The 27,109-nt window shown below is 51.1% G+C and overlaps 1 long non-coding RNA gene across 1 annotated transcript in view; it reads right to left on the bottom strand.

Annotated features, from left to right (window-relative positions):
- Positions 1-6,919: 6,919 nt before the first annotated feature.
- LOC114221847 (uncharacterized) overlaps positions 6,920-27,109 on the bottom strand; it is a 458,960-nt gene continuing 438,770 nt past the window's right edge. Inside the window, exons 3-4 of the long non-coding RNA XR_015767110.1 lie at positions 13,384-13,518; positions 6,920-7,181 (exon numbers count right to left, since the gene is read on the bottom strand). This is a non-coding gene — a long non-coding RNA (uncharacterized LOC114221847). The remainder of the gene's footprint in view (positions 7,182-13,383; positions 13,519-27,109) is intronic.

Below are 27,109 nucleotides of genomic sequence, written 5' to 3' on the forward strand. Positions count from 1 at the left end.
CCAGATATTTTATTTATTTTACTTGTTTCCTTGCCAAGAAACCATGCAGGAAATGTTAATTCAGTCTTTGAAGAACCAGAAATTTTAGGTCATACTTGCCTCTAAAAGTGACTATGCGTGGTGACTTAGGGAAGTTTCCCAGAAATTACTGGAGGAATTCCATGACTTCAATAATTAACACGTTTGTATTCTTCCAGAATTCTGGGCAGAGGAGAATGCCCAACAAAGCCCCACTTCTCTCTCGGTCCAGAGCAAGAAACAGTACAGCCATGTCTTCACCGCACACAGCTGGTTTGGAGGCTCTTTAAAAAGAGGAGCACAGGGTAGTTTTCGCGTGCTTTGCAGGTGAGCATCTGCTGATGCTTTCAGGACGCATCATCAGGCTGCTGCTGGGCTTCCTGGTCCACCGCTTCACCAGGCTTCCAGCCTCTCAAGGGCCCAGCCCAAGCTCCTGTCCCCAGCCTCCTGCCCAGGTAGACATCCTTGCTCCTCCTCCCTAAGCTCTGGGGAGGACACTGCTCTGCAGGAGGAGCCATCCCGGGGAGCAGCCCGGATCTTCAGCTTTCCCTGTGTCTCTTCTCCCCCCTCCCTTGACCCCTGACCCTCAAAATGGCGACCACACCCCCTGGCTCTGGCTGGTCTTCGACCGCCAAAATGACTGGTGGTTGAACAAGTGCTGGCTTGCTTTTACCCAGGCAATTTTATGAACTCCAATTCATTAGGCAGAAGACAGAAGCTGCCATATATTTTAGCACCTGATTTTAAGACCTTGAAGGAATTGCCCTTCAGGAAGCAGATGGCCCATCTCACCATCTGTCAGATTTGGAAGAAACCTACAAGAGGGCTGACCCCTGGTCCTCACCACCGGCTGCTGGTCTTTTGCAGTGGGGAGTGCAGCTCCACCTGTCTACCTGGTTGTAGCCGGGTGAGGACAAGGACACAGGTGTTTACAGACTTATTAGTAAATGAGACAACATGACTTAGACATGGGTGCCTGCCTGCTGCCATATTTAACATTCTGAAACTCCTTGTCTGTCTACAGGTTCCAGCAACTTCCATGAGGAGCAAGTGGACATTGTCTTATACATTATCATCATTTAAAGCTATAAATTCCACAGCTTCAAAGGCGATTCAGTGCTTTCTGCACTTGGGACAGCAGCAAATGGCACAAGGTGCCTTGTTCAGTCGACACCAGGGAGGTGGCTGCTGGTCTTTCTGAATGTGGCCCCAGAAGGCACAGCTGCACGGGAGGGAAACACAGGGAGCTCTGGGGAGTCTCAGCACGGCTTGCCCTCCTCTGTGCAAGTGGAGGGGCAGGGATCCCTTCCACAAGGCCCTTGGGGACCCACCCTAAAGACTCTGGGCCCTTCTACTCTGTCATGCAGTTATTTTAGATGTTAACGAAATGCTATTCTGGCTGCTCTTGCCAAGCTCAGGAGAGCCTTTCCTTGTTGCCAAATTCATGTTCATTCCTCAGCTCTTACCTCATTCGTCAGTCTACCACCCACACCTCCAGCCTTGGCTACTTTCTCCTCCCCTCCCGCCTCGGCTATGGGCTCCCAGCTCCAGGTTTCTCAGGACCTTCTCCTGCAGCACAGCTCCTGTCCTTGTGTGCTGGACCCTCTCCATCCAGCTGACTCTCAAGATCCACCTGGAACCTCTTTCCTTCTCTGCCTATGTTCATGCCCCACGTGATTTCTGCGTAGAGTGCCATGGCTTTGCGTACCACAGAACGCCAGCCCTGCCCTCGCTTACCCTCTACTCCCAGGGACCTGATGGCCCTCAACATTTCCACCCATATGCCCAGTAGAGAGCTTGAAATGAGTGTGCTCAAATATTTGATTTGTCCTCATAGCTCTCCTGCGACATTCCCCAACTTGATAAATAGGGACTCTAGTCTTCCAATCAGTTTAAGGCAAAAGACTTGGCTTCTGGCTGGGTTCAACCAATGGATCACTAGCACGAAACGAAGAGGGAGGAGAGCCAGGTCAGAGCTCCATAGCCGTGGTCCTTGTTCCCTCTCTTGGGCTTTTGCAGTGGATGTGTGGCTATTGCCACCACTGGGCAAACTTTCTTCCATGGCTACAGCTCTCACCGGGTCCTGGAGACACTGCTCTTTTCTCTTACCTCCTTGGCCCTAAAGATGTAAATATCTCAATGCTGTTTCCAGCCTCAAGAGCTCTGTCATTGCTGCTGGGCTCCCTTAACCCTTCACATAGCTCTGCAAATAATCCCTTCACTAGCTGTCTTTAGTTAAGACCTCTGAGGCTGCCTATCTACCCTGTTGGGGCCCTGCCTGATACACCCTACTTAAAATACTGCTCCCTCCTATATCTGCCTGCCTTTGCCTTATTTTTCCTTTAAACAGTTTGCAGTGCCTGTCATATAGTTACCACTTCCTCAATTTATATCATCAGTCTCATTCACTAAACATGTAAACCATATGAGAGCAGAGACTTGGTCTCTTGTTTCTTCTGCGTTTTCAGCACATAGAATGGAGCTTTAACATACTAGATACTCAGTACATATTTCTTGGGACATTGAGCATCTGAATGAATAAATAAACCCATTTCCTATGGGTGTTCCTAATCATAAAAGGCAAATTTTAGGCACTGCTTCTCCTCAGGTTATGATTTGTTGGATACAGATGTGGCGCAGCGTATCTAATTCATTCACACATTCATTCACCCATCCTACAAATGTTTGGTGAGTCCCAGGTCCCCTTCGCCCCCCAAAGCAGCGTGCGAAGACTTTAAGGGACCAGAAGGGTGAGGTCGCTGTCCATGGTTCTGAAACATCCTTCCCTATTAGATCGGAGATAGGTCTTTTAGAAGCAGACCCCTGTACTCCCTGCTGTTTTTACACAATATTATGATTCTCCTTCCACTTCCTATTTGCTAACCTTTGAACCCACATCTGTCCAACTCAAAAACTGGGCCTTTCCCATCAGATACTGCTGCCTCCTGAGGGCACATCTGACCTGAGGTCATAATCCCGAATCCTGAAGTGGGGGGCAATCCACAGTCCTCCCACATTCTCTCCTCTCATGACTGCTCTGGGCACCCACATGCAGTGCACTGAATGCTCCCATTGTGCAACTGATACACCAGCCTCCGCAGAGCCTCTGGCTCCTACTAGAAACCCTCATCCTGCAAACACAGCTGGATCACGGAGGTAATTCAGTGAGTATGGTGGAGGAGCTCCCATCCACCCTGGCCTCATTAACGTCAGAGTTGTGGTGCTAATTAAATCAATTGCCCAGATGGCTTGGCAAATCGCTCAAGCCTGCCCAGAAAGGAATCTCGTGTCATTATTTGGAGCGATGATTTTTTATGAATAAAATAATTAGAAAAAGATATGTAAGTGGAATATAATAATCCATTAGCACAAATTTTACCTTTGTCATTTTTTGTTCTAAGTGTGAAATGCTGAGACCCATAATGCCACTCACAGACATCCCAAGTGTTCATAAAAAAAGTCCTAGAAAAATGCTGCTTGGTGTCAGGATTCATACTTACCATCATCATTTAAGTGACTGGATGTTCAATTTTCTACCTGTTGAGGACACAAGGTTTAGGGTGCACATTTGGGAGAATAAATTTCTAGTCTCAGGTCAGACACTAACATACCACGTGGTTCCAGTTAAGCCACCAAAGACTCACCTCAGCTTCAGTGGGTAAAAAGAGCCACGGAATTATGGACAGTGGCATGCATTCCAGGGATGCAAGGCATTTGCTGCACAGTGTTATCTGAGATATACTGGGATGTGCAGTGATTAGGAAATGAGCTAAGCCCTGATGTGCTGGGTCCTGTCACAGGGGAAGAAAGGCCATTGGGGGGTTTTGGCCAAGCAGGAACAACAAGGCTGGCAGAATCAGCTATAGGTGAACAGGAGCCAGCATCAGGACAAAGCCCAGAAAGCATGCCTCAGCTACCCCAAGAATCTGATGTCCTAGATTCCCCAGAAGCTCACAGCATGACAATGACCTCACTCACGGGAAGAGAATGGGGCTGGGCTGGCTGCATTCACACATAGGCGCGGAGGAAAGTTCCAGAAGGATGTGGAAGCATGTGGCAAGTTTGAGGAAATTATCCAGGACTGCTAGATGTAGACAGTGGAGCTGGATGGGATGGGTGTGGATGCACCATTTAATGAGCAAACCCCAGAGCCCTGTTGCTCTCACTTTTCAGTGAAGGGGCACCCGTTTCCTCATTGCGGGGTTCCATGGGTTCTGAGATAACCCTGCCAGTATAGGCTGATTTACATTTTTTCTAGTATTCCCACCAGACTCTGAACTTCCTGCATCTTCTTTGGATAGACCTCCCCTGCTCCAGTGACCCTGCATGCCTTCACGCTCTTGCCGGCACCCCTGGCACATGTCACCGCCAATCACTGCAGCCTCTCGGTAATTTCAAGTTCAAGCATCAATCTGACCCATCTCTTTAGCTCATCCCTGCATTCCCCCAGTTCCAACAATCCCCTGCCTCACTGCCATCTTCAGCCCACTGATGTTACCACGGCATTGCTATCTCCCATCCGAGTGTCCACACTGTGCCTCCTATTCAAAGGAAAGCCCTTGGTTAAGTTTAACAGTCACTGTGAGGCATACACCCAGCTCCCTCGTCCCTCCTACCTTTGCTGGACTATTTGGCTAAATTACAACCAGGGTAAGTTCAGCTCTCTGTCTGCTCGATGCCAACTGCCAGCATCATTGAGTGTAACAGTCCAAAACATGGGTCCACACTAACCGGCTCCGACTTCAAGCTCACTGCCATCAAAAGCACCCTGATGCTGTCCAGAAATCCTCAGTGGTTTTTTTTTTTTTCATGGCATATTATTCTCCTGCATACTCTATGCCTCCCTCAAAACTCATTTTGCCTCCTGAAATATCCAACACCTCCTTTGTTGTATGTACATCCAGCTGACCTTGCCTCCTATCGCACCAAGAAAGTAGAAACAATCAGAATTGGATTTCCACTGCCTCCCACCACCACATCTACCCTCCATCTGAGTCTGTGCCCACGTACCTTACCTACCCTCCAGTCGCAAAGCCCAGGTCGTTCTCTGACGCATGGAGGCCCCGCCCGCCCCAGTGCCTCTCTCCTCTCAGCATTGACCAGACTTCCCCTCAGCCCTGGGTCTTCCAGTCGGCACAGCAACAGGCGGCTACTTCTGTAGTCCTAAACAGCAAACTTCTCTCCACTCTCCTGCAGCTACTGCCCCGTCTCCCTCCCTCCCTTCACAGCACAGTTCCAAAAATGCTGTCGGTCCTCAGTGCCTCTAATTTCTTCTGAACGTAATACAAGAAAGTTTTGGCCGTCGTCACTCTGCTGATGCTACATGTATCTGGATGAAGCAGAGGAAGTGAAAAGAGACAATAACAGCAGGTGCCCCCCCAGTCTCAGTGCATGCTACCCCTCCCCCCAGGGCTTAAACTCCAAGCCAGGGGTCATACTGGGTTCCCTCAGCTCCATGTCTAAGCCCATCAGCGGCGCATGCGGGTTCTGCCCGGCCCGCAGTAAATCCTGAATCTCTGTCCTCTCTTCTACCACCAGGCGTGCCACCTTCCTCCCTGGTCTCTCAGCTTGCCTTCTCTTGTCCTCTCCTTTCATACAGCAGCAACACCAAGTTTAAAAAAATCTGAGCACAAAATCATGCATTCAAACCCCACAATGTCTTCCCATCACATTTGGAATGAACTCCATCTCCCCACCACAAGCCTTCTCTCCTTTCCCAAAACAAGTCAAACTCATTCCCACCCCCAATTCCTTCGGGTCTGAGGGTTCCTATTCAAAATGTCCTTCAGTCACATTGCCCCATCTCATCATTCATGTCTTGGTTTAAAAGTCCCCTCTTTATGAGGTTTCCTTGACTGCTCATCCGTGGGTACCCATTGCCCATCAATATCCTCCACATCCACCTCTCTCCTTCTCCTTAGAGTTTTGTTCCCATCAGAAATACCTTACTTATTTTTCCTGTTTTCTCCCCTATCTTTAGAGGAACATAAGATCTTCAAGGGCAGCTACCATGTGGTCTTCTTGGATACAGCATCCCTAACACCTACAACAGTGCCCAGCACAGCAGATGCTCAATCAGACCGGCTGAAAAAGTTCATAATGCTGTCAGTAATTCCTCATGCTTCTTTAGAGTGTTGTTCCTGTGCTAAGTGTTTCACATGTATTCACTCAAGTCTCACAGCCATCTCACAAAGTGATGCCACAATATTGCAACTTGACACGTTGGAAAACTGAACCATGGAAAGAGGCGTAATTTGTCCATATACACAGAGCTAGTCAGTGGCAAAGCAAAGTGGGGGTCTAGATTTTGCCTACCCTACAACCCAGACTGTTTTCACAGACATCACTTGAGAAAAAAAGTGGTGGCATCAGATAATCGGGCATAACTTTGATTTTCTTTCCTCCCTGGAGCAGGGAAATTCGAGATTGGCTAAATGGTCTAAACACCAAAAAAAAAAAAAAAAAAAAAAAAAAAAATTAATGGAACAAAGCATATCATGGGAAGATCACTTCAATTTTTCTCCAAATGGTTTTAAGCACAGCTACTAGGTGTCATACTATACTGGTCAAACAGAGGCCAATTATATTTTCATCTGAAAAGTACTATTCTCTCTTTAAAAATTCATGCTTTTAAAACACTTTTCAAACTTCTTTTTTAATGCTGTTTGGCATCATGAATGGGGAGAGCAGCAAATCGATGTTACAGTCTTCATCGTGACCTAGAAAAACAGTTGCGTTAAGCGCTAAGCTACATCCTTGGGTACCGTGTAATTACTTCCCCAGAAATATGTGTGTTGACAGCTCTAAAGTAGTACTGTGTTTTATCACGCTAATCAAATAATGCCTTGCAGACAGCAATGGAAGCTCAATATTTTAATCCAACTTGCAAAGCATTGTATACTTTATTTCATTAAAAGCCTGTTGTCAAACAAGAGGATGGTATCCGAGGAACTCAACCCAAGTGCGGAGGGCGTGCGCAGTTCCATCTCTCCTCCTCAGTGCTTTGTCAAGGTTGCACGTGTTTGCCAGGGAAGCAAATACGCCCATTGCCCAGGTGGGCAGACCAGGCTGAGGCTGACAGAAGCTTCCTCACGCGGTCCACTGCCCTGACTGTGTGTCCGGTGCTGCTGTCTGCAAGTTGACTGTGTGAGGCTCACCATCACCTGAAAACAAGGATGCATGTCACCGTCTCACTGGATGGATGTGTCAAGGCCACAAGACAGCCGTGAGAATGGCTCGCTCACCGGATTTTGCCCAGGAGCCCATGCTCTGAGAAAGGGACTGCAAGGCCTGCCCAAGACAAATGTATTATACCAGGTACTAAGTGTGGGGAAACAGGCAAGCTAATGGGAGCGCTGACAGGCTCTTCCATCCTAAATGGATGGCACTCTCTTTCCGGTCATCACCCTCACCCGCCCTTTCCTTATAAGTCTCTCTCCTGCCCCACAGGGACGCATTAGGTTCAGTGCAGTAAAGATGACAGTCAGTAGTTTCAAAAAGACAAATCAACAGAAATTCCCTTGTAACCAGTTTTTCTTTTTCCTATCATAGAAAGTCAAGATAAGGCAGTCATGCAGAAAGAGCATTATGCTCAGGGTATATATATGATTGCAAGAGTTTAAAGATATTTTCTAGTTATAACTGTAAAGGAAATTGCCCTCATATCTTCCCATTTTTCCTTGACACATTTCTATAAGAACACAAAATTTTCTCCTAAGGCACAGACACCCTTGATTGCTAGGAGCTTGTGGTTTCTGTTCCTAGTTACTAAATTAATTACCTCTGAATACAGCAACTTTGTTCCTCCAGATGAATGCTGTTTAAATAAGGTTGTGGTGTGCGTGCACTTGGCATGTGCAACGCTGCCCCTCCTTCGTTCCCAGAGAGCTCATGGGGTGTTGAATTAGGTGTGCTGTGTATTAAGAGTACTGCCTTGTATCATTTATTCAACAATGAGTTTTTTTCCTTTTCTATAGTTAAAATTTGATATTTTTTAATTCAGTTTTCTAGGATGCAGTGAATCTCCCCAGTCTCATTGTGATGTTTTCAGAGTTGAGTAATTCTTATGCTTTTCCCTCAGCTCAACAGTCTTGCACTGTGCAAAGGCTTCTGACTTCCTCCAGGCTTTCCACCGGGAGCCCTGAACACAGTTCAGGGACCAGTGTTGACAGATGGGGCTCAGGCCCAGGAAGTGGGTCCTGAGGTGTATTCCTGGGGTGCAGAACTGGAGGTATTAGGTGAGCAACTTCTCCTTGAACCCCCGTGGAGAGACAGGAGCTGCCCAAGGGGACATGCTGCTCCCCAGAGATGCTCAGATGCGGATGGCGAGCGTCCGTACACAATGCAGTGTTTCCCCCACGTGCACAGCTCCTGTGTGAGTCACCTCAACAGTAAAACATCCCTAGAAAAACATGTTGGGAACGTGGCAAGGTTGTAGGATTAGGAGGCAAGTAGGCTCTACTCCAAGCCCTGAGATGAAGCCTCTGTGGGCTCAGGCAGGTCACCTACTCTATCTGGGATGACCCAGAGGACATCATTCCCAGCCCTGCATTTCTAAGAACCCAAGATGATCTTTGGGGGGAGGGAATGAGAAGCATGGGCCTCTTGCTCACCCTGTTCCAGAATGGGTGGCCCAGGAAGACCTTCTGAGCAGGGATGCTCATGCCCCAATTGCTCCTGTGGTCAGCTAGGGAGTCTCTCTCCCTTCGAGCAGATGGGACAGCTGTCCTGAGGGCCATTTCCATGCTTCTAGGAAAGTATCAGCTCCCTGCCGTCTTCCGCTACCGCCCGAGCCCAAGTGAACAGGCTCCAGGGACAATTCCCTATCACGTGGATCAGCATGAGCCTCACAGGAGTGTCTTAATGGCCGAGGGCCTGGCAGGACACTAGCGACCCAAGGCATTCTTGGTACCAGCTGCACTACTCACACCGAAGACACTGAGTCAAGGAGAGCTTTGGGGAAGTATCCTAGGTCTGCTGCTTTTTAAATTTCTTCGGTTTTCCCCAGGGCAGCTGTAATGGAGGAGTTCACAGGCCAACTCAGGGCACCTCTGGGAGAAGAGCTTGTGGAGAGTAAAGGGGAACTCTCTGTGACAATAAGCGAATGCAAACAGGCCCCCAGCTTGGGCTACCCATCCGAGGCCACACCCTGATCATGCGAGCCCACTGTCCCAACCCTGTGCCCATGGCTGAAGCAGGACTCTGGTCCTCACTTCATCCCAGAAGCCATTCCTATTAGTGTGCAGTTTGTTATCACATAAACCCTCCTTCACTCGTGAAAATGGGCTCTCTGCCCCCCAACACCTCCTCATCCTGGCTCTGCCAATAGCTCAGGGCACTGCAGACACCCCTCTTCCCCTTTGCCCCTGGGGTCTGACTTTGGATAACCTTTAGAATCCTAAGAATGGCCCTATAGTCTTCCAGTGGGTGCATATGCCAACGTTCTCCCTGCAGAATGGGAGTGAATGCATTTCATGGAGCCCCTGTAAGAACTGACCACTGATTCCTGTAAAGTACTGTGCACAGGATGCCTGGCTGTCCGGGGAGCCTGACCCCTCTCCTGTTGATTAGAATCCCAGGGCAGGAACTATTTCTGTGTTTCCTGTAGCCCATGGCTCTGCAGCGTGCTAGGAGGTGTCTGACTGCCCAAGTTGAGCAAGCCGACCCAGAGCTGTCCTGGTCCCAGAAGGCCGCTCTCTCTGCAGACAGCCCCTGCGGATCACAGGACTGCTGTCCTCCTGCTGTCCACACCTGCCTTGTTTGCAGCAAACTTCTGGGTCCTTCTGAGGCCCCATCTGCTCTGCTTCCTCAAAGGCACCCCTTCTGTGCACCTTGGCTTCGTCCTGGTTGTAGGACGTCAGCTCACGCCAGTGAATGCATCCTAAGGTCTGGCCACCAATAGCACTTAGAGGCCCGTGGAGGATCTTTATTAAGTGCCTACTGTGTGCCCTTCAAAGGCCACTCAGACCTCTCCTTCAGGACCCTCCCAACCTCCCAGCTTTTAGACTGTAGGGTCACAGGGATGCCAGGGGGGAGAACAGAAAGACCGTATCCCAGGTGCCACAGGCCAGCAGAGCCTGCATCCCCCCGGGGACTGCGTCCGCCCGGGAGGCTCAGAGGGGTTAAGAAAACCCCTGGCTACCTCGGTGCCTCAGGCTGTTGTGAGAAAACCAGCAGGGACTAGATGAGCACAAACAACACATGTGGATTTCTCACCATTATGGAGGCTGGAAGCCCAAGAGCAAGGCCCCGGGAGACTCGGTGTCTGGTAAGAACCCTTTGCCTGGCCATCCCTTCCTGTGCCCTCCCAGGCGGCAAGGCCAAGAGAGCCCTCCAGGTCTCTTTTCTTGGGGTGCTGATCCCCATCCCGGACCACCACCCTCTTCACGTAATCCCCTCCCAAAGGCCCCACTTCCTGACACATTCACCTTGGGGGTTATGTCTCAATGTGTGGATTTGGGGGGACACACATTGGGTCAGGGTCTGGCCTAGTGCGCTTGCCAGGCCCTCATCCCCGGCCCCTCCCTGACACAGGCCTCCCCCCACCACACACACACCTTTGCACACCTGGGACTCCCGAACCCCCACAGGGTACCTGCTCTGGCCCGCAGTGCGGGTCCAGGCCCTCTTTCTGCCTGCGTCGGAAACAAAGGTCCCTGAAGCCCGGAGACAGACAGGAGACACAGATGGAGGGAACGCCACCACTTAGACCACTTGTGAGCCACTTTGGGGACAGCCATTTCATCCTCCCAGATCCCAGAAACCGGTGGGGGTGGACATGACCTCCTCTTTCCGTTGAGAAATTGGGTCTTAGAGCTTTTGCTCTCCTTTTCCACAGTGGTACCACTGCTGCAGGGGGCCGAACGGGGATCCGAACCCAGGCCCATGTGAGTGACCCTAACTACCAGGCCTCGCCATGGAGACTAGAGGCATATTCACGGGGGCCCCACTCCGAGCGTGCCCTTACGTTCCTGAAGCGAAACCTCCCAGGAAACTGCCTTCACAACTGGGCACTGCTGCACGAGAGAAACCGGGGAAAGACTGAAGAATTGTTGTCCTTGCATTAGTGAGATCAGGGATCACGAACCCAATGGAAGATGCCAGTCATCTTCATTTCACGCACAGTTTCAGAGGGAAGCCTCCGCTCAGGCCCCATCCCGCGACTCTTACTTGCTTTGCAGAAGAGCGGCCACACGGCCACGTGGGGCGGACCTGGGCCGTCATCCCGGCAGGAGAACTGCACAAGCTCTTCTGGTGACGCCACCTTCTGTGTTCAACAGTCGCTGGAAACAAAGGGCTCCTGGAAAGATGCGCTTCCCTTAAATTCCCCAAAGGGACGCGCCTGCGAGTCTTTGAGCAAAGAGCCTGATGAGACCTTGAATGGGAACTTAAGTCCCCTATCTGCCTCAGGAGTTGGTGTAAAAATGAGCAATGATTGTAATCCTGCTCTGCTCAACTCCATTTTAATTGAAAATTATGTCTAAGATCCCTGCCTAGCCAGACTTAGCCTGTCTCCTGCCGCTCGGCAGGCACGGATTTATGCAGCCGCTCATAGGAAAAGCTCCGTCACTTCCCATAAATATGCACAGGTTTCTGTTTGTTTGTACAATAAATATTACCGAGATCATAAGGAAATTAAAATGGAACTTGAAGACGGCTGTCCGCTGCTGATACACCCCACATGGATCATGTCCTCGGGAACGCTATCCCCCCAACACTGCAGATCCGCGGCTGTAAATGGCAGAGGAAAGACTCTCTTAATGGATTTATGGTTTATCAGCGAGTCTCAGGGAAGTGGAGACGGATGGGTTCTCTCCAATATAGTATTCATTTGCAAATGACTGACTGCAGTTCAACTTTGCGGTCTATTTGTTTTGGTAAGCTGGAGTGCTAGCTATAATTCAATTTATTTTTAAGGAGGAGCACGTTACCTACAAAAACTTAGGAGCTACAGTCCTGTGCCTTGAGTCATCAGGAAGTATTTGTAGAGGCATTTTTAAGGGAAAAAGATCAGTCTTATTTCTTAATCATCCTGCTTCTCCCTTTCAGGCGAGGGACGCGCCTCTAAGGATATAGATTTGGATAAAATCAGATTTAGAGCATAAATTACAACGGTTTTAAAGCAGAAACACAGCTTGGGGATTATTTTCAAATTGGGCCATAAAATGGCCAGTGTTCCACACCCCTGGCCTGAGCAGCTGTGACCCTGACCGGGCCCCCCACATCAGCCCCATGCAAGCAGAGACGCTGCCCACTCCCGCTCCATCCCAGGGTCTACAAGCATCCCGGCCAAAAGCAGACATTCAAGAGAGATCGCTCCAATCATGAAAGGCAATATTCCCACAAGGGGCTCCATCTGTTTAATCTCACGGGACCACAAGTGGGAAGCATCCCTCCTCACTTCGAGGCTCCCCAGGTCAGTGTCCAGCTTGGGCTCAAATGTAGGTCATTTGAATCCTTTGTCAATAGACCCAAGACGGTCCGGGGCTCTTAGTGACTCTGGGGATCACTCCAGACTCAGACACAGAACCCCAGGGAGAGCCTTTCTTAGGGCAGAGTGCTCAGGAGGTGTAGGCTGAGTGTGGAGTCGATTGCACCTGCCACAGCCTGAATCCACTGGGGGGCCAGTTACCCCAGGATAGTTCTCCCAGGACACTGCTCACGCAGGAACATCTGCTCCACCTACGTCTGTCAGCTGGGCCTGTCTGATGGGCTGCAGGGGCCACGTCACCTGAAATGTGGGCATGCCCACCTGGTGCCTCAGGCCAAGGAATCGGACAGACCTCCCCACGCTGGAGGCTGAGCTGAGAAAGATCAGGTTGAGAGCATCAGAGGAGAGTGAGAAAAAGCCAATACATGGGATTAGGTTCCAGCCGCCCTTGGAGTGGCCACTTGGAAGACATGGCAGCCAGGAACACCATTCTAGGATGAGAGTAAGGGTTCTCATGGCATGGGTATGGAGCATGGTTGTGGAAGGTGCTCAGGGTGATGGAGGCATGGGCTGGCCCTTGGAGCCCGACAGACTCTGCTGTGTTCCTTTTGGGCCCACCTTGCTCTCCGGGAGAGTTTGCTGTGGGGAAAGCAATCAGGTGTACCATGACCACGCGCTGCACCTTTCCCATCAGGGACACACATCGTCAGCCCATGAACGATGGCACAACACTCTGGTTCCAATTTACCTCCTTTCTCTGAGCTTGACCCTTGGACTATATCACCTCCGCTATTTTAAGTAGCAATGATGTTAATTGCTGTGCTGTGGAAGAGACTTCATTTCACATATTTTCATTATTCTGAAAGACAAATTGTCCAGGAAGTCATAAGCCCCTTAGCAAATCACCATAAAAGTTATAAATGTACAGCACTCACCTGGGGGCCTGTGGTCATTCTCTTGGCCCAGGCTGTAGGCAGCGCTGCATTCGCTGGGATACAAGAAGGCCCTGATCACTTCCCACGAGGTCACAACCGCTTCTGTTTTGCGCGGAGCCATCCTCAACGGGTGAGCTGTGAATGCAAGCAGAGGTGCGGGCGGCCTGAAGCATCAGCACCTGAGCTATCAGCACACCGCCCCCTGGGACACCACCCACCCCACTGCACCTGCCCCCAGCAAGGAGGAGGACCCCCTCAGCAACCCCAGGAGCAGCAGGATTGGATCTCCTGGGCCCCAGCTTTCCATGGCAGAGCCACCAAGGCTGAGACCAGCTTCACTCCTCTCTGGAGAAGCCCCCCCCAGACAGCTTTTCCACAGGGATTGCCAAAGAGTAAGGACGGGCCCAGGCCCAGGGAGCCCAGGCTTCCCCAGGCTGCCTGCTGGCCGAGGGAGGCCCTCTGCATTTTTCCCAAAGACGATCTGCTGCTGGGATTGTGGGTGACGATCCATGATCCTGTGGACTCCGTCTCCCCGGCCTGTTGTTACCCATGGAGGTGATTCCTCCTGTGTGTGATGGGGTGGCAACCCATGTCCTTGCTCTGGGAAAGAAACTACCCAGTGTCTTCTCACCAAGTCCTTTCCTGGATCCTGACACAAAGCATCTACTAATTTCCTTGTTTCCATATAACAAGAATCTGAAGTTCAAAGGGGTTAAAAAAAAAAAAAAAAAAACAACCTCCAGAATTGCAGTTGCTAAGGAACAGCGTCGCCAGAGTGGAGGCTCTTAGTCCAAGCCCCAGTGCTGATGAGGAGAAGGCTTGGGGATTAGCCAGCCTCGTTCATCCCGTGTCTGCTATTTTTCAATTGCCTTCAGCTTAAAATATGCCAGTGTCATATTTTGGGGAGGCATGTTCTGAACCCCTTCGCCCTATGAAGGAAGAGATCAGGTCCCTGGAATACAAACGCTCACTCTTCCTCAGTGCAGGCTGAGGACAGAGGTCCTTGACATGTGCAATGGGCATTTAAAATTCTCCATACGGGGCGCCTGGGTGGCTCAGTCATTAAGCGTCTGCCTTTGGCTCAGGTCATGATCCCGGGGTCCTGGGATCGAGCCCCGCATCGGGCTCCCTGCTCAGCGGGGAGTCTGCTTCTCCCTCTCACACTCCCCCTGCTTGTGTTCCCTCTCTCGCTGTGTCTCTCTCTGTCAAATAAATAAAATCTTTAAAAATAAACAAATAAAATAAAATTCTCCGTACAAATAGCGGTGGCTTCAAAAACTCTCTCACACCTTGCTGCCTGGAAGAGTGCGTGTTGGGCTTTTCCTAGAAGCTACAACATAAATGTCGCTGGATTATGTGGCTGAAACCGTTGTGTGTCAAGAGAATATCATTTAAAAGTGAGTATCATCTTTTAAAAAAAAAGAATCTGATCAATTGGGGGGAAGAAAAAGGAGAACCCACCATTGTGAAGTTAGTTACCCCAGAGAATAAAGTTTTCAAGTATCTATTTAGAGCCTCATATTTAGCTTCAAATGGTGATTTAGTTGGAAAAAAAAAAATAAAGCCTTCAGCAGTCTTTCGTGTGAAATGCTATTAGGCAGTGGTTGGTGATCCTGTCTTCAGAGCTGGCTCAGCAGGTGCCAGATCACAGTCAGCAATCGATTGCATCGGTGCTCACAAAGCAGCAGGTAGTAATACCCCTGCATTTGTATCTTGTGCTTAAGTAATTGTTTGCACCTTCAAGAAGGATTTTCTTTCCACACATTAGGGCGATGCCAATAGCCCAAGAAGTTATCTTGCTGGGGTACAGCTCCTCATCGAGCTCCCTGCAAAGTCCCTGGAAACACACGTTCAATTCCAGATTCCAGAGTGAGGCCAAAACCGATGTGAACAGAGCTCACTACACCAACAGGATAAAGTCATAAAAGGAAGTGAAAGTAAAACAAAAAAAGAAGAGGTCTCTATTGGCTTGCACCTGATATCAGTTTCTATCTTATATTTATTCTGATTCCTAATGTCAACAAACACAAAACATAAATACACATGTATGATCAGACTCACGAGAAGCTGAACGCTTCCATTTGCGCCCATTGCCAAGACGGGGCGATGCTGCTCCAATTCGGAGCCAGAGAAGGAGCTGCTCTCTAGGCAAAAGCTGCACCCCCCACATGTGGGTTCTTGGTGAGGCTCTGACCACACAGAGCTGGATGCGTCCGTGCACCAAGACTCTGCCAGACAGCCTCTCTATCCTCACAACTCATCTGGCAGTTGCAGGAATTACCCCATTTTAGGGAGGAGAGACAGAGTCAGAGTTTCCGTACCTGACCAGAAGGCTGCCCGCTCCCGAGTGCCTGCGGGATTGAAATCCATGCCGATCTGAAGGGGGGAGGGTGGGAGGGTCCTCCTTTGTCACAGGTGCTGCCTGTTGTCTGAGCACAGGATGGGAGTCGGCCCTATTATAGGGTTATTTTGATTCAGTTGGAAATTCCTACTTAGAGAAGTTAAAACATGTGCGTCTGTTACTAGGGCTACAGTTGCATTTCAAAGGAAGGAAAGTAGAAATGCCTGGGCACGCTCTTCGGCCTTAAATTCAAGCCGAGGCACAGTCACGGGTCCGCCTCTCGAGCTGCCCTCGGGAGATTCCCTCCTGGGCTGGCTTTGCTCACCGGGCACATTTCCTTGAGCGCACACATCCTAGCCTTCCTCATGCTCCACGGGCAGCAGCAGCCCTGAAAGGGGGCTCTGCCAACACATCCCAATATAAATGTCTTTTTAGGTATTCTTATATTTAGTCTTGCTTTGGATGATCTTTATCAGAAATTTTTGTTGGTGGGATGGTGTATATGATTCACCAAAAAAAAAAAAAAAAAACCCCAAAAAGGACGAAAATCTTCGCCTACCTCCCTTAGAAAGCACATCTCCCTTCCCTTCTCTCCTGCTCCTCCATCTCCTCCTCTCTCCTCCCCACCCTTGACCCCCTCCCCCTTGCTCTGTCACAGTAATTGCTCAGGTGAGTTTCCTGAAGATCCATCCTTCTCATGCTCCTATTTCTGTTCCCCAAATACTCCTCTTCTAGGAGGAAAGGCAGGTGGAAAGCCAGAAGACACCTCTAATGTCAAGTGCCCACCAGACAACAGATTGTCTTTGTCTACACTTCCCTAAATTCCAGAGTATTTTCTTCCATGTCTTATAGGCAGGGAATCTCACTCTGTAGCTACTGTGGAATTTTATGCACGCACTGAATTTTTTAAAACAACTTTATTGAGGTATAAATAACACACCATAAAATTCAAGCATTTTAAGCGTACGCTTCAATAATTTTTAGCAAATTTACCACGTTGTGCAAACATCATCACGATCCGGTTTTAGAACATCTCCATCTCCCCAGCAAGAGCCCTAATGCACATTTACAGCTCTAGGCAACCACTAACCTACTTCTGGCTCTCTACAGATACGCCTTTTCTGGACATTTCACATCAATGAAATCATGTAGTGTGTGGTCTCTCACTGGGCATAATGTTAAGGTTCACCAGTGTTATAGCGTGCGTGTGTGCATCCTCTGTATGCACAGCCTGACTTTCCCTCTGGTTCCCTGGTGGTCGAGGACGTCTGTCCAGGAGACACCCTATGAACCCACACCTCAAGGATAGTGAACTGAATGTCAGGTGGTAACGGGGGCTTACGGGGGTTGCCGCTTTGAAGCCTTACCCTTGCATCTCTGCCGTCTTCAGTGTAACGTGTCCCCGCCCCCAGCTAGTCCAGCCCCTCCGCACACACCTACCTGGTTGCTCAAGAACATCAAGTTGCTCGTCAGCTGCTGCAAGCTGAGGGCAGCGGCTTGCTCTGCACTAAGAGGATAGCACTCAGCAATGGTTCACCTGCCACCACTGCCCTCCGGGGGCCGACCACATGCTGGGCTGGGTCTGGTGGCTCGGTGCTGTCAAACACCCACACCTCAGGCAGAGTTAGGGAAAGGGGAAGGCAAGTCCAAGGACGGTGTGTCTGTACGCATGTGGGGGTGCGTCCTGTGGGCACACAGACACACACAAGCACATGTGTCTGTGATGGACAAGGGGCCAGGGGTCAGTGTTGAATAAAACACGTACAACTGCTAGAAATAAATCTCAGTCAGCGGCAACAATGGCCCCTTAGAAACTGCTGCACCCACATGGGAAGGAGCAGGAAACGCTAAGGTGGGCAGGCGGCCCAGGGATGCATTCATGGTGATGACTACTCGAGAGTCAGTTTCTAGAAAGCTGACGGCCACAGTGACCAAGGAATGGTGCCTGTGTCCCCAAGGGCAAGGAGGGCAGCCGTGGGGTTCATGAGGCCCCACTTGACACCCATGGGGCAGGAGGACATTCACTTAGGGAGGCTGAGGGGTCCTGTGGGCTCCTGGTCACCCAGCAGTGCTTTGGCTCCATGTGGCTCCCAGCAGCAGCCAGGCCCGCAGGGTTTGCCTCCACTGCCCAGGAGGTTAGGGACTTTGGGCCGCAGCGCCTGTGGGACGGGGGAGAGCATGTGCTGGCTCCTGGACCCCGGGGACATTTTCCCAGCTTGCCTCTATTTCCCCCAGCACACATTTCTGAACGTGTGGAGGCTCCTTGGACATTAGGTCTGGGTCAGCAAGGGGTGGTTTTAGGAGGAAAAGCAGGCCCCAGGCCCGAGGGCTTAGAGGGGAAGCAGAGGACCAAACAAAGAGATTCTGAGGGTCCAGGGCATGAAGTGTGGGTGGCTGCCCAGAGATGACCAGAGGCGGCCAAGGGCCAGGTCAGAAGCCCTGATGGTGGGGCACGTTCAATGCCTGCCGCAAGCACAGTCCAGGCTGCCCACAGGGACACTTTGTGGAAAACGTTGTACAGAGAGGGAGGAGGGAGGGGCATCGGTCAGAATTAACTCTGAAGAGGAGGTGTCCAGGCCAAGTCACCGAGATGCAATGCAGTAATGCTGACTCCTTCCTTTCTCCCGGGGCACAGGCAACCAGCTTTCTGGGGGAGCATGTCCATGCGTGGTCAGCGTGGACTTGCACAGCTGGCCCCTCACCAGGGCTCCAGCTCAGAGCAGCACTCGTCGACATAGGGGACTTTGGGGAAGGTAAAGCTGTTCTGTTTGAAACTGTAATGGTGGGTATATAGGACATTGCACATTAGTTGAATTCAAGGCCTGCACAGACAGCAGAGTGATTCTTAATGTAAACTCTGCACCATAGTGAATAATAGGGCATCAATATTGGTTATCAACTGCAACAAACGGGCCACACAAATACGAGATATTGATAATAGAGGACACTATGTGCGGAAGTGGGGACAGTCCATGGAACTGTGTGTACTACCTGCTCAATTACTCTGTAAATCTAAAACTATACTAAAATAATTCAGTCTTACATATAAAAAAATACATTTTTTAAATGCTGCTCCTGTTACCTTCTGGAGGGAGATCTCCCTCCAGCCTGGACCCCAGGAACCAGAAAGAAGGAGCAGGTATGGGGAACTTCCACACTTTCTGGGTGCCCCTTCTAGATTTGCAGGAACGTTGAAATCATTGTCTCTTTCTGTTTCTTTGTGGTCACAGGTGGATGGGTTCCTTGGGAAGTAAAACAGAAACATCCAAGCAGAGCTCAGATTATAACTGCTCTGGGGTAGATGAGACGCTGTTGTGAACAAATGCAGGTATGGGTGCTGCATCTTCTAATTGGTCCAACCCTGATGGCAAGTCAGGTGCTACCTGAGAGGAAACTGTGTCTTAGGGCACACTTAATGTCTTTTCCACAACACTAAGGCACAAACTCCTGGTGCTTTTCAACATTACCATGCTGGCTACAAATAGGGTCGATTATACCGTTAGAGGGCATCCCTGCTGATGCAATCACTTCACCTTGTGGATAGAGCCTGCGATTAACCTCAGTAAAAACAACAGAAGATACTGAGGCTATTACTGACAGAAGAGGCTCATGCCTGGTTGTAGAGGAAGGTACAGAGATGCACAGGCTGCCATCCCAACCCCTCCCCATCCCATCCTCATCCTCAGGGGTTCCTTGCATTCTATTTATGCTGCAATGGAGAATAACCGCACAAGGAATGCTACCATTTCCAGCTCCCTTATGTGTGGAATCTGGCTTAGTCCTCAGTTGTCTCAGGAGTAGCTCCTGTCATTATGTCCATAAGACAATTAAGGAAACATGGCTTGGATAGCCTCCGTCACCTGCCCAAGCCTTCAGAGAGTAGGAGGCAAAATGGGTGTGCCCTCACCCTGTCCGACTCAAAGCTGAGGCTCTTTCCTCCTTCCTGCTTCTCTGGATCCCCCATTGCCAGATTCTGCTGCCTGCATTGGCCCAGGAGGCCCTGGGCACAGTGTCCAGTCCTCCCGTGTACACTTAAGAAAGGAGGCTGCCGGGCATGACCCTGCCCGCCTCTCCTTAGGCATAGGGGTTCCAGAGGAAAAGAGACGGAAGGGGTGGGCATCTTGCCCTGACTGTCCCCAGCCCCCACCCCAGCCACACCCCTGCTGGCCCTGCTTCCTCTGCTCTGCCTGGTGGCTGCCTGTAACACAAGAACTAAGCCAGCCCAGAGAGACCAGCCCAATGTTCCTCAAGGACTCTGCTCTTCCAAACTGCTCCAAGAGTGGAGTCAAGTTCAGATCTCACTTCTGCTTCTTGTTGATTGAGGATATTAACACTTTATTCACTGTCTGCCCTCAGGAGAATCTCCTCACCCCTGGAGGCTCTGTCTTTTCTGGCTCTGTCCTGTTCACATGCCCTGAAGAGCCCCAGAAGAGGCCACCCGAGATGACACAACACACCTCACTGTTCCTGTTCTAGCTCAGTACTCCAGCCAATGCACCGTGAGTAGAAGGCCTCCCTTCCCAAAACCCTTAGTGGCTCTCTGCCACCCTCTGTTCCCTTCCCTGGCTGGCTAGAGAGAAGAGGATCACCATGGCAACCTTGGAAACTGTGTGTGTTGCAGGAGCCAGGGCCTTGTCAGCCTGGTCCCTGAGCTAAGCACGGCCCAGCACTGCCCAGCCAGCCAGCTTGTCCGGCTAGCTGAGTCAGAAGCCAACTTCCAAGGAGCTTGAGCCACTCCATACTTGGGAGGCTATTTGTTCCGTGGCTTGCCTACCCTCCATGATATATAAGGCTCCATAGTGTTTCCAGAAAGAATGCATGAATTCGTGCTAAGGGGACAGAACAGAGCCTACAACACAGGACTTGTCTGCAGTTATTCCCAAACCCACCCCCCCCAACCATACCCACCCCAGCCTACTCACCCTACTGCAGTATTTATGGCCATATCTAAATTTAGGCTCACTGGGGAGAATGATGGATCCAGCTGGGCTGAGAAGGTCAATGCATGGGAGGGCTTGGAGCAAGAGAGATCCAAGTTTCCCTGAAGGAAGTACCCGCAGTGCTTCTAGGGATGAGAGAGGAGGGGGTAGAGATGTTTCTAACTTGAGGATACCCATGCCTCAGGTGGGGGAGAGTCAGGGCTAAAAGGGAAACTGGGTCCCTAGAGGCCCTGGAAAGGGGCCACCAGGTGACAGATGCCCACTTCCCTGCCCAAGCCTGGCCCCAAAGCTGTAGGGCCATGCTGACCAGGACCGGGACCATACCACGAGGTATGGGGGTGTGATTTAAGAGGGGACAGTTTCCCCAATGCCCTGGGTTGCCCAAGACTCAGGAAACAGCCTAGCTCTTCAAGGAAAGAAGCTGCCTTCTTCAAATGACTGAACTACCCAGTGGTCGGACAGAACAAGGAGCTCGAGGAGACACGTCCCGATCTGGAAGTCAAGGGCTCCTCACCTGCACAGACTACTGATGTCTGCCTCTGGGGCAGCCCCCACCTTCCCAGGAGACCAGGGGAAAAAGGAGGGGAAAGAGGGAGAGGTAAGGACAGAAGGACAGAGGGAGAGAGGGGACAGAGCTGGGGACAGACTTGAGGACTGCCTCGCAGAATGGCTGAGGCAGCACCAGTAGCTCCCACTCAGGGCTCAGAGCCAGAGCATCACCGTCCGCCTCAGCTCTGCCTTTCGTGAACACCACACACTTAGCAAGTTGCCACTTTTCTGTGCCTTGGTGTGAGAAGAATCACAGGACACGGTGAGGTGGTGGATGCCAAACATCCCGGTGTCTCCGTGCGGTAATTAACCATCCCCACAACAGTAGCGTTGACGCTGAGGAGGAAAAAAGGAACAGAGTCTTTTGTTTTGATATCAAAGGTTCATAGTTACCAGGAAGGAAGCCACAAGCAAGCATGACCCAAACAGCAAGCAACTGGAAGCAGATAAGCAAGTTGTGAAAGTGTCCCAATTAATAAGGTGGTTCATGCAGGCAGGCAAGGGGCGCTAGGTGGGCAGATGGCAACTGGGGTGAGTGCCAAGTGCTGCTTTCTGTTTGTATTTTCTCTATCTTGGGGAAAAGTGTGATTTTTTAACACTGCTATGAACGAGACAAAACAAAACTGACTGATATTTTGCAACCTCTGTAGCAGATTACTAATGCTTCCCTCGATCAGACTGAAGGGAGAAGTGACTCCCGCCCTCTCAGACGAGGACGTGCAGCCCTGGCTGTGTCCACCACCGATTAGCTCCACCTCATCCCCTGTAAAGCCCAGGGAAGGCCTGGGCTGCCCCTGGGGGCAGGGAGCAGGGGGCAGGGTACGGGCGTGGGGGTGGGGCAGGCTGGACCGACCTGTGACTTTGATCCTGCCTCAAGCCAGATGGCCAGTGGGGCCCAGAGGATGCTCTGCGCCATGCTCCTCAGGGATACTGCTTGGCTTCCTTCTCCAGCTCCCCCCAGTCCCTCTGCCTCCTCCTCCAGGCCCTGGGCCACCCTGGGAGTGTCCTGGTTCGTTTGAACCACGCTTCTCGCTGCCTATATGAGCACTCGCCGCTGCGGTCGGATCAGGGAAGCAGGATCACATCCCATGAAGTGTTCCAAGTACAGAGAGGCTTGCCCGGCCGGAGGACCAAACGGCAGGAAGCCCCCGGCAGAGCGCACCTGAACACCACTGTCCAGGGCCCCGAGTAGCCAGGCACGGCCTTCGACAGAGCAAGTGGGCGCCTCATGGAGCACCCCAGAAAACTCCCGGGACCTCCCGTCTGCCCCCGCCTGCTGCGGGCTGTGTGCGCATCTGCTTGGCACTGTGGCGGAACCCTGGCAGACCCGCCTGGCCACCCTGAGCCCCAGGTGAGCGGCGCTCACCGGCACCACTTGGGGCAGGGGGCCCCAGGAAGCGCAGCTCCAGACACACCCCCACGCTGCAGGGGAGACCACCGAAGGGAGGGCGGCTGACCTCGCAACACGGAGGGTAGATAGAGAAGCACACGGGACTTTGCGAGCACAGGTGAGACTTGAACCTGGTCCCAGAATCGGATTCAACTCGCCCAGAAAGGAAAGGGGAGGAAGCAAGAGAGATCACGGCCTCCGAACACCCTCCAGGCTAATGTATCTATTTGTCTCAAAAGTTCATTTTTTTCCCAAATAGGTGAATTTTGTTAATGCTTCTTCAAAACCTGATTAATAGAAGAAGTTATAATGAAGAAGCCTGGAGGGAGAGGATATACCAAGCAAAAAGTCCTGAGATCGTTAACAATTGCCAGTCTCTAGAAACACAAAAATACAAGTGGAAACATAATGAGAAGTGTACTACTTTATAAGAGATGTGCAGCACTTAAAATTCAATAAATATTTCATCAGGGCCTTTATCCCATTGGAGACATGATGAACACGCTCTGCAGCATGAGAAGAGGCGGCGGCCAGGGTGTCTGGCTGCATTTCAGGAGCAGGGAGAGGGGCCTCAGGGGCAGACTGATGGGTCCCTGGGACCCCAGCCATCGGCCTCCACAGGGATGGGCCAAAGCCCAGAAACGGCTCTGCTGAGAGCGAAGATTCGAGACAGAGGTGGCCAGTCCAGCTGCTATATCCTTCCAGCCCTGATTGTGCACAAGGGTCTGTTTCTGGCCTTTCAAAGACTTCTCCCTTTAGGGCAAAAACAACATGCCAAGAGGCCTACATTCTTGGCCTTTCCCAGAATCTGTTGATAAACAGTGCCTGTGTCAGAACAGCATTTGTGCTCCGTGTAGACCATGATCCCAACAGAGCACCCTGGAAATACATGTGTGTGTGTGCTGCCCTGGTGGGTCCCCAGCCTGGCTTGGAGTGTGGTCAGTAGACAACCTGCAGGGCTCCAAACCCCCAGGGCCTGCCTCAGCCTCTGTGACCTGGTCGTGTCCTTAGCAGTGGCCACACCAGTGAGCAACTGAGGATGGAGTATAAAGGCCCAGCCCTCTGTGCCCAAAAGTTAACTCGGATGGGGCCCATGGGGTCTACTAAGGGCCCTCCCAATAAGTGTCCTGCACAGTGACTCTCTTGGAATCATCTTCCCCGAAAGCCCAACGGGTGACACTGTGCTCAGCCCCACCCCACCCCCTTCCTGTTTGCCTATGCCCACTCAGCTCTTCTGGTTCCCTGCCCTGTTATAAAGCACTGAGCTTCGCTTTAGCTGTCCCGTGGAGGCCATCTTCCCCTACTGAGGGGCCCCACTTTGGTCCCTTGAAGCTCTGTTTGCGGTGCTGTGTGGCCCTGTGCTACTTCTCTTCATCTCTCTGGACGTTGATGACCATCTCTGTTACATACATGGCCCCAGCCCTGCCATGGCCTCTGTGCTGGGACCCTTTCTTCCTCCTATTCCACTGACCTGTGTCCCCGGCACGTTCTGCTTCCTCCTCTCGCCCCCTCTTGGTGGGCAGTGGCCCTTTGGACTCAGTCCTACTCTGCAGGACTAAAGAAACTGATCTCTGCTGATGACATTTGAGACACCAGGGTACTTCGGAGACAGAGATTCTTGGATGGAGACCATCCCTTTAGCATCACCTAGTCTGGCAGAAACACAGTCTGACCCTGATACATTTGTTTGCCATTAAAACAAATTCCCAGAGTTGCTGACCTTAAGACCACATATTTTTAGACCTGAAGGTACCCTCAACTCTGCAGTCTGTACCTTGAGTGCTGCTTCTCCTACAGTATTCAATACACATCACATCAGAGGCATCTGAGCCTCTTAACAATATGGAACATCTATCTGATCGAGGGTGAGCATAAGGAATTAAAAGATGCAAGTGAAAAAGGCTCCTCAGAAATCATCTCGAGTAGGTGATGTGACACCAGCCAAGGAGAACTCATGATGACACACTGATGTACTCATCAAAGCACAGGCTTCTCCTCCACTGAGCCAGGTAATCAGATCAGCACTGATGACATTGTACATTCAAAGCCAACCGTGATCTGGGGAAGCAGAAAAATCCAATAGTTGATAAAGGGCCATAATTACGTCTATCAACGTCTTCCAGGAAACTTCATCTGACATGATTGTTTTTAAATATGAAACTGAACAAAGAATCAGTTTCCACCAGAAATGGGAAGTTTGAGTTACACGCTAGATAAAAATATATTTTTATAGGAACAAAGTCATCTCTGTAAAGAAAAGTAGGGATAATTCTGCTGAGCAGTCATCAGAAGAAGAAGCCATTAACTGGTTATTGAGACTCTGGGTACCCACTCTAGCAACAAGAGTCATTAGTCTGACGAATGTCAAGCACTAATCTAGAAGTAATGGGATTTAATTTTATGAATTGTTTTCATAAATATTAGAAAACATCTTGAGAGAGACATACTGTATTATACATCTGTGTACATGATGAATGCATGCAAATGACTGGGCCCAGCTCCTGAATAATTCATCACCGTCATTTTATTTACATAGGAAAATGATCCTTGATCTCTTTGGCAGATTTAAAGCTACAGTTCCTGTCGGTAAACTGAGCCCCTCATGTGCAGGCAAGAGGCACAGGGCAGTGGGAGGTACTCTGTACGGGAGACAGCCGCCTTTATCTCACTGAAGGCCCTGACTCTTTAGAAAACAAATGCATGTTTGATCTGGTCTATTTTTAAAAGTCTTAGCTCTGTAATGGTACTTGCATAACTGCTTTCAAAAGAAACATCCCCCCCTTTCTGTGCCTCTTTCATCCTGTTTATGAGTGCCCTCTGCTTGCTCTTTTTTAAAAGGCTTTTCATTCCTCTGTTCTTGTTGCCTTGAGAAACCAGGTAAGAGGACAAAAGTTGAAAGAAACTGGAAGGAGTCCTAGGAAGACACGTGATGGGCACCCAGGAGACTCAGGGTTCCCCTCTCTCACTCTGGGCCAGTTGAAGAGAACGTGGGGGTAAGAATATGTGAGGAGGTGGGGGGGGATCCAAACGCTCCAACACACAGTGAGCGGTGCCCTGTGGGGACTGAGGTCCCCGGGGTTACTCAGCAGGAGATCACCCGTCAGAGGATTGCCACCAGCTCCCTCTTCCTGTGGGCTCTTTAGAGCGAGGAGGGGTCTGTAGCTCTTCTGACATCACCAAGCCTGCCCACCTGCTGGGGACCCCCTTCCAGCTCTGGACCCCTGAGCCCCCGAACCACAGGAGTCCACACTGCACATCCAGAGAACCCAGGAGGCAGGGACTCTACTGGCCACACTCCCCGGACGCTGGCCGCGGCCCCCACACGCGATGGACAGGGAGCGGTGGGGACAATGAAGCCTCTGTTCAAAAAAAGAAAGGGGTGGGGCGGGGCCATCTTTTGAACGAGCAAAGCCTGCCCAGTGTAACACCGAAGTGGCACAAAGCACAGCAGTGGACGCCCTCGGCGCGCCTTCCCCTCCCGGCCCTGCCACCTCCCTGGGACCGGCTGCTTCTGCCCCAGCCGGCCACCCTCAGCCTGCCGCCGGAAGTCCCGGCATGTGCTTCCGGGCCAGCCCCCAGCCGGACAGGAAGTGCAGGGGATGCGGGCTCCAGCGCCCTGCCCCGTCTGTGTGCCGTCTCTGTCTCCCGCGCCCCTGCCGGAGCGGGGGCTCCGTGGGCCACACCCACCTTCCTGGCAGTCAGAGGCATCCCTGGTGGACCCCTGTGCCCCAGCCCACCTCCTTTTTCAGGGACACTTTCACCTGGATCCTCATCTCACGGCCTCCTTGTGGGACCCCTGACCAGGACGAATGCAAACAAGGAGAACCCCTGTTCCTCCAGGGAGGCCGTCCCTCCTGTGTGGCCCGGGGACTCTGCGTGAGGAGGGCATGGTCTAGTAATGCAGAGCACAGTCGTGGAACACCACTTCCCTCATCTGTAAAATAGGACAGTCTCAGGATAACCTGCATCATAAGACGGCATTGTCACGAGGTATTAGAGTTACTATCCGTAAAGTGCAGAGGGCACTGGGCATGTACTGGACCAGCACCATCCAGATGTTTATTACATAGAAATATATATATGCATGCATGTGTAAACTCTTATCTCCCCCACCTCCCAATTTCGACTCATTTGTGGACCAGAGAAGCAGTCTTCCCGGGACCCCTGTATGGCCTCAACCATGTGTGAGGCTGTGGGGCCAAAAGGAGGCACAGGAGGGCTGCCAGGACCTGGGGAGCTGGCATGTGAAGTCCCCACTCCTGTTGGAGCTCAGCCCATTCTCAAGGCCTCATCCAAGCATGGGTCCCGTGAGTGGTTCCAGTGGCCACCAGGAGACTGCATGGCTAAATCTCAGAGCTTCACAGTCATTCAGAGAGCATGCCCTGAATCCTAAAAAACCAAAAGGAAGCTGGAGATTTGCTTTGCCTTGAGGAGCACCAGTGGGCCAGATCCCAAGAGAAGCATCTAGACTACATCATTCATCACACCATTCCCTGAAAAGTCCAG

Source organism: Eumetopias jubatus, unplaced genomic scaffold, assembly GCF_037043125.1.
Source record: "Eumetopias jubatus isolate StellerSeaLion01/CBP00866 unplaced genomic scaffold, mEumJub1_p1.0 scaffold_17, whole genome shotgun sequence".
Lineage (NCBI taxonomy): Eukaryota > Metazoa > Chordata > Mammalia > Carnivora > Otariidae > Eumetopias > Eumetopias jubatus.